Source organism: Apostichopus japonicus, chromosome 7 (assembly GCF_037975245.1).
Source record: "Apostichopus japonicus isolate 1M-3 chromosome 7, ASM3797524v1, whole genome shotgun sequence".
Classification (NCBI taxonomy): domain Eukaryota; kingdom Metazoa; phylum Echinodermata; class Holothuroidea; order Aspidochirotida; family Stichopodidae; genus Apostichopus; species Apostichopus japonicus.
Window position 1 is genome coordinate 23,840,892 of NC_092567.1, and position 8,602 is coordinate 23,849,493.

The following is an 8,602-nucleotide window of genomic DNA, read 5'->3' on the forward strand; positions in this document are numbered from 1 at the left end:
TGTCACTTTCGTCTTTGTTCTTCAGTCCATGATGTAATATCTTAGACATTGCCTTATTGAGTTCGAGCAAGTGCATCCAAGTCTCCACAGCATCATAAGTGCGTTCACCATCCTTGTCATCGTGATCGTCACCATCATCATCCTCACTGCTACTAGTACCGTCTGATGTTTCACTCGGCTCATCCGAACTATTATGTTCATTACTTCCCTCAGTATCCACCAGGTCGTCGTCCTCTTCACTGCGGTCATCGGTCGAATCACTTTCACGATGTTTGTATTTCACGCCGACACGACGCGTATTCACATAACGATCTTTACCATTCACACTGTCAGTGTCATCCTCGCTGTTAGTTACCATCGCCGCCTTTTGATTACTAGGGTGAATGATGGATTCGTGTCGACGAAGATTGAAATGATCGACGAAGAATGAAAGACCGACGAAGATTTATTTCATATTTTACAACGAAATCTCATCTTGAGAGAGTGTGTACTCTTTTGTGTCATTCAACGCAATGAGAGCTATTAAACAAAAATGTGAATGATATACTTTTTGAATATATCAATATGAGCACATGCTCAATTGCTCATCTAAACGACTCTCTTTTGCTCACGGTGTGCTCTTTTGCTCTTTGAGTCACTCCTTTTGTGCTCGCGTGCTCATCAAATGAACCACATCATGCGTTTTTGTTTTGTTGCTAATTCTAATATGAGCACATGCTCAATTGCTCAGCTAAACGACTCTCTTTTGCTCACGGTGTGCTCTTTTGTTCTTTGAGTCACTCATTTTGTGCTCATATTTAAAAAATGATATAATCCACGGTAAAGGTTCCAGTGAAAAAAATATCGTATGAATCCACGGAACTTGCTCCGGAGGTCCGACAAAGGGAAGAGAGAAAGTATCCCGGTAAATGAATCCGATTGGTCTATGTGTATCAAGTTTTATTTCGTGTATGTGGCACAGGCGAAAGATCCTCAGGTATGGGACCAATCAAGCCTGCTCGTGCAATGTATCAGCCAAAAACGCAATCGACTTGGTTACTTTTCAGCCATGACGCACTTTTCCCGCAATGCAGAGGATATCATGGTGTTACAAAAAAGTAGTCGAAGGTTTTCAAAGCCACCATTACCCGTGTGTGCTGGAGAGAAATGTATGTACACGATCAAAATTTGGCACAAAGTGAGACTGTCCTACCTAAACCACTGTTTGAATACCCCCAATACTTTATCAAGTACTATTTGAGCGCCCCTCCTCCCTGAAGACTTTTTGACCTTCTGCCCCTTTCCCCTCTTGAAAACGATCGATCGGGATCATTGTCTGTCACCGGTCTAAGACTCCAACACACACAATGAGGCATTATCGATCCTTGGGTGAGACTTGGTATGTATACGGTGCACATATACGTAGTGTATATAGTGTATTTGTATAACACTGTGTGAGCTATAGGCACAACGTATGGGACCATCATAACCCATGTTTGGATCATCCTTATTTTGGATTACTGGCTGTTATTAACCAGGTAAGGTTTTTAGTACAATTTAAAGTTCTTGGGCGGTTCCCCAGTGAAACATTAGTTTCTCTGTAACTTGCTATTTCCCTCTCTCGGAAAAAGTCAACACTAACATATTTGTTTCTTTCCTAGAATTTTGTAGTACTACGATAGGACGAACACACTTATTTGATGTCTAAAGAGGTATTAAACGATGGTAAAATGGACCTAAAAATACAGTGAGGTTTACAAGGAAGTTACATTTTACTTGAGTCGTATGGTAAAATGGACCTCAAAAACACCTTTGTGTACTATAAATATTGTGCTTAATACTATACACACAGCTAGCGTATATTTGAATATGTTTTTTTTTTATTAGTCCTAAGTATCAGATAATGTAGACTATATATAGATATTTATTCGGGTATATATCTCTTTTTTAAAGTATGGGAGCCGCGGGCGGTACATGATAGAAGAAAATATAACTGAACTAGCCTAAATGTATTAAATTAACCAAACTCTTAAATTACACTAATGCCAAATGGCCTACCACTATAGACTAAGCCTATGCGTAGCCTACTTTAGAAATAAGATAGAAGACACAATGCATGTTTAAGGAGAGAGATGAGCCTGTTCTTTCTGGGATATTTGATAACCCTTTGCAGAGTCGGTTAAAAAAATAAAAAAAAGTTCTGATCATCTTTAGTCTGACAAGATCTTCGATGGTTTCTTCGTCCTCCTAAATGTCCTCATCTACCATGGTGGGTTTCCGGGAACATTTCGGCAAGTGTCTCTATGAAGACATTCTATTCTTTTTCCGTTATCCTCTGCTCCTTCAGGCTCCCGCTCCTCCTCCACATGCCTCAAATACCCAACGGTTAAATACAAATGCAGGCCACCGGGTGATTTACAAATTGCGTTGGTGTGTCAAAACCTTGACAACAAAAGACACAATATGCTCTTGCTAGCCATCTTCGAGGCTATAGCTCAAATGATGTGATCTCCACAGAGATATCGTCTTATATGGGGTTCCAAATGTTAATAGCGTTTAGTGTGTACCCCACAGTGTAAGTATAGGCAATGACTAGTTTCAAAAATACCACCAAATCATGTCTAGCACCATATACAATTACATCATTTTTCTAATGTAAGCTTTTAGGCTCCGCCCCCAATTCTTATGTAACATGAAATTTTATGTAAATGAGCAATCGATGACATCCCATCATATTCACCACGTGTTCCCGTTTCATTCTTCAATCAGAGCTCATGCATGTCGAACACTTCATAAGGACCCGCCATTTTGAGATCTCATCCATTCTACAATCACCATGCCACAAACAAAATTGTATAATTACTTTCCGATTATCATCAGAGATGATGAAGAAATACCGCACATGTTGTCGACGGTCCCATCGGAAGCGGATCATGATATCATGTTGTTGGACTTGAAGCATTAGCACTCACGATACTGGACACTGATTTCATGCTATCTATACCGGGGAACTTCCTGTCCATACCTAGCCTCCAAGAATTGTGGAACATACTCCAAAATGACTTATTTTCGTGATAAAGTGTTTTCATTGTACGACCAGTGAACACTTGTCAAGGATCATCATCTCATTCCTCTTGTAATCGTGAAACACACACAAAAAAGGAAGCTAACACATGTTTTTCTCCGATATGAAAGAGGATTCAAATATAGCATTGGTTCCTGTGATGAAGGAGGACCACGGACTTGTTCGAGGAGTTACGCCTTCATTTCCATGACGTGTGATGGGACATTCTCTAAAATGACTCATTTTCGTGGTGGAGTGAATTTACCATTCGAATGGCGAACACTTTTCAAGGAGCACATTGTGGAGATATCATTCAATTCAGAAGTACAAAAAAAAAAAAAAAACGCTACCAATGTTTTCTTGCGATATGAAAGAGGGTTCAACTGCATAGGCGTACGAGGCGGGGGGCATGAGTTGTTATTTGTTTTGTGACATTAATATTAATATAGGACTAATGATTTTCTTTATTTAGCATCATGATGCCCGAATATTTCCGTGTAACACCACCGTAAGCGCAGCTCATCTGGGCTACCACGTTTTTTGCACTATCGCCCAAAATTAACTGTATACCTGGACATCACCGACATGAGTGTATATAAGAAACATTTTTTTCATGGATGGTGGGGGGGGGGGGGGGAGGGAGTGCCTACAAGCCTAGAAGTACAGGTCCATCATATTCTTTGTTATTTTTTTTTATACTTTTTGTGTGACTGAGACAAATTGCAGTCCCACCCGACCCAGTGACATTATCCCGCCTACGTGTCGTTGAACAATGTATGTTTTTTCTGGAAGTATAGCTGAGTACTGTGTTAAAATAATAAATACGGTAACTAAATAGGAGCTTAACAAATATACTGTCCTATTTTTCCCCTTCAAAGTGATGTTACCATTTTTTCTTCATCTAATTTACCAAATTTTTGGGGAAGTGTAAATTTCTAAACGTGAGATTATAAAATAAAGAATGTTTAGATGCAACTTGCAAGGCCTCAGAAGTGCCATTTCCGGCAATCTGAGAGGCATATTTTGCCAAAAAATTTCTTGTACGCTACGCGCCAACTTATGGTGGCGCTCCGCTTAGATAGTGTCACGGGAACTTTCGGGCACAAAACTTTCTGCCCCCAAACTGTAATGGTCCCGTACGCTTATGTTCAACTGTACAATTGATTCCTGTGTTGAAGGAGGACCACTGGCTTCCTCGATGATGTATGACCGAGCTGTCCTCAGATTTGTCACTACCTAGCTTCCAGGAGATATGAATGTGTGGATCATAGACGGATCATATACGGAAAATAGGTGTTTGTTTGGGAACCAAGTGTGATACTTACCTTTATTTGTTGCCCCATGGACTCGTGAACTTTAAAAAAGACATGATACCTTGTATGCTCACTGTGTTTTTCATTTTCTACTCCCAGTTGAAAACTACCAATACAACATATGGATGACTGCATCTTCGGTAAAGTACATTTTATTGGTTAGATTGAGATAATGTTTCTATTTTAACTTTTACATTAAGATTAATTTTAATCTTCTTATAACTTTACAATGTTTGGGATGAAAAATTAAAAAAAATTATTTTAAATGAAGTGTTTTCTACAATTGACATACATTTTATGAAATGTGTTTAGCGATGCAACTTTTATCTTTATTTTTTAACTTTATTATTTACAAAGTGACGTTTTATGAACTGTTCGGTGCAACGTTTTTTAGTTTCAGATCAAGTGAAACTTTTAGGAAAAGTTTTTCTAAGTGACTAAAATAATTTTAATTCGTTTACTTTAAATGTTTGATAGCCTATTTCACATTTATGAATAAATTTAAGTATGCGCGACATGTTCGAAGGTGACTTCTATGAATTTTTTCGTGATGAAGAAAAGTTTTGAAATCATGAAATCGCTTGTTGTCACTGAAGTTTAGTTTTATAAAAACTTTTACATTATTTAGTAAAACACTTTGTAATTTACGTTCTCTTATAGCCAAATTAAATTCATTTAATAAAATATGCTAGCTAAAAATTCACTATTCATTTGATTAAAAAGTGTTATCATTGCAATTAAAGTTTTTGTAACTGTCGTTTCCCAAATGACGTGTCATGAAATGTTTTTTAGTAAAGTTTCATATCCTTTGAAAATGACAAAAGAGGTTTCGTATTCTAAAAGTCTCGTGCTGCATGCATGGCAAATGGTGGATACCTCTGCGGCTCTGTCAGTACCTTTCAATATTCAATACAGTGTTTTTCTCATATTTAGATAGTGTGTTTGTGTATAATTGTGTACTATTTTTTTTGGAAAATCGGTCCCCCCGCTACAATACCGCGCAAAATCCTAAAGGATAGGTTAAGACCAGGAGAACATTGAGTTTCATTGTCTACTGAGTGCGAATATAGCAAACGGACGATGATCTTAGGGGCTAGTACTTGTTTGCCTCAAACAGAAATTGATCGCTATCCTACCTAAAGGACGAGCGCTATTGTTATTGTCACTAAAGCGCACTATTGACTTATCCTTTTGTTAATATATTTTCTTGTTTGATGTGAAGATATGATGAACTCGAATAAATTGAAACATTTGTTAAAAAATGATGCTTTGTTTTCATTTTGACATGCCTGTCTGGCTAGGAGGGAGAAAGGGTTGATGAGGAGGTGGGATCATATTGATTCTATCTTACGGAGCTTTAGCGAAGGACCCTTGTGTCCAGAATCGCGCTATATCGGTTCCCCGTGTCTATTTTGTCCTAGTTCGGGTCCCCCTGTCCATTTTGCCCTAGTTCCGGTCCCACTTGACGTCCTATATCGGGTCCCCCTTGTCGATTATGCCCCGGTTGGTTTATCGGTTATGCCCCTGTTGGGGTCTATACACTACTCTGGGGAGATGTTCTTACATGCTAAAGATCTGATTGAACTCCCAAGTTATTTAACAGATAATTTAACTTATTCAATTCCCTGTAATTGTACCTAACGTCACTAATGAATATGCAAATATTAATATGGAAATAGTTTATACTACCACATCTATCGCCAGAAACACAAATAAAATCGGTTTGTCTCGACATTAAGGACTTTCCATTTAGAAACAAATATCCACTTCATACTCAGTAAACTTCACTCAATTAAAACCAAACTATTTAAACTAAACAAAGTCTAATTACCACCTCATGTACATCTCACAAACTACAAACATTTGTATTGATGACAATAACAAATACGCAACTAGATATTATATGACCTTACACCAACACTATATTACTCTCAAGAATCTTCGGAAAGTAATAAGTAAGACAAGCCAAGTACATAATTAACATCAAAGCAATTAATTATCCTTCAGAAAGTGAAATGCAGCTTAAGGAAGGAGCGGGGTCTCCACAGTTATGCCCTCAGATGTTAACCTATAATCAACAATGTCCTTAATAATAACTCATCAGCCCTACTCAATACCAAGTATCACCAGAGTCCTCTTCATCCACTTAAATCATTCCACTTTGGTACAAACAGGATCAAGAAAAAGATGAAATTCCTGTCTCCAAATTAAACTAAATAAATGCTGCACTGCAATTGCAAGTGCACGCTACACAATAGCTCTTCTCTCTGTGACGTCAGCTGGTACATATTTGCAGAGGGAAAAAAATGATGTCAGACTTCACAAATTTACTCAAATGATATACAACTTGCATGAATTGTGTAATTATGAATTTTTCGAAATTCCCGATTCCCGCTTCTTTTTGTATTCCGTCAAAATTAGCCTTGCAAGTAGTTGTGATGGTATTTGTAGTAAAATGCACTCAAAATTAACGAAAATACATCTGAAATTCCTTCTCTGAACTATACCACCAAGTACAAATTTGCCCCCCCCCCCACCAAAGCCCCCTCCCTCACTCGACAAAGACTACCCACTTTCAGAACTTTTATTACATTTATTACTAATGTAACATGGAAACCGGCGTGTAAATAGTATGGTGCATCTTAAATGATGACTATAGGCCCAATCTTAGTCTTGATTTGGAATTGTCCAGAAAAGGGGTGGGGGATGCTGAAGTGCTAGAAATGTTTCTTCAGCTACACTAGCTGGTTTCAAGATATACATATTTAAATCATGCTTAATTATGCTAAATCTCTGGAATATTAAATTGCTAAATGAGATCTGCTCCTCAGTCCATGCCTAACTGTTATTTTTTTTCTTATCCATTAATTGTTTTATCAATTCTTATAACTCAACCAAAACAATATGTTCTTTGAACTTCTAATGAACAAAAGATCTAACTGACCACCTTTGGTTGACGTACACTATCAACACTATTTTATCTTAAGAAATTTGTATCACATTCTAAACATGTTATTCGAGGCCACCAACATATTTCGTGTTACCCCCTCCCCCTCGTCCCCTGCCCCCTGTTGAGTTTTGTGTTTCATTGATGAGCCCCACATGTTTAATGGGTCGACCATTCGTTCATTTATCAAAGATTCAAAGCGATATCAAGATGTACAACCTGGACGAAGAGCAGTGTTATCAAAATGAAGTCCCTCTTTAGTGCCACCCCCCCTCCCCCAAACCTGGAGAGTGATACTTCTGAACTATTCTATTTTTCTGACTTTTCAAACGTGTGCTTTATGTGCAGTTTTGTATATACAGTTCCATCAACCCATCAATGCTATATTTGTTTGATACATGTAACTAGACGTCATTCATAGTACGACTTAATTCTCAAGCACTTTTTTTTTCGGTTCTGCGATTTATAAATGTAATTCTTTCCACCACTTGTGTGTACTATATTTGGTTGTGTATTCCTAAGGCATAGTTCCAGAGTAAGCAAACATTGCCAAATGATATCTCCACTTTTGCAAGACAATTTCAAGTTAACTACAGGCTCAAGATCTCTCTGTTTCCATAATTATCAAAGATTCTTGAAAAAGACAAGGCCGGGCAGAATGTGGTCATATCTTTTTAGCATACTGAGTTGAAGCTTGGCGGCTTGTTTGTATGACTCTGTTTATCACTATTGAAGCTTACAAGTTGGAATCTACTGTATATTTCATTAATTGTTGGTTGTTGTATCTTTTCTAAAGTAAAGCTTATATTTTGCATCTCTTCTTTTCTTTTGAAATACAATTGACTTTTAAAAATTGCCATCGTGAGGTGAACATGAGTGTGCAAACGTGGGTGTGTTATGAAAATTAGTGAATTATAATGAATTATTTATGTCTGCCTAGAGTAGGCCGTTTTTAATGGTTGCTTAAAGGGTGTGAAGACTCGCGCAATAAGAATCGTCTTATGCCGGTAATTTGACCTAGTTTCGAATGAGGTGTGACAGAAGTGTTAAACACCACCATCGATCCCAGAAACTACACAAACAGCTTGCGGTAATTAGACACTAGTGTACAGTCAGTACATACAGCTGCGGTCAATATACTCACAGCACAGTATACAAACGATAGAGCGATGGACATCTCAGGTCCAGCTAAAGATAACAAGGTATCACGTTTCATTACTGTCTGCATTTTGTAGCGACACGAACAAAACGTCACTTGCAAGCAACAGAAAGTTAACTTTATCAGAGAGCGGCACGCGG

General features: G+C 37.9%; 1 long non-coding RNA gene across 1 annotated transcript; it reads left to right on the forward strand.

Moving 5' to 3' along the window:
• The first annotated feature begins 1,221 nt into the window (after positions 1–1,221).
• Positions 1,222–5,123, forward strand: LOC139969807 (uncharacterized). Its single transcript, XR_011793807.1, has 2 exons — positions 1,222–1,517; positions 2,749–5,123. It is a non-coding gene; the product is annotated as an uncharacterized lncRNA (long non-coding RNA).
• The last annotated feature ends 3,479 nt before the right edge of the window (positions 5,124–8,602 follow it).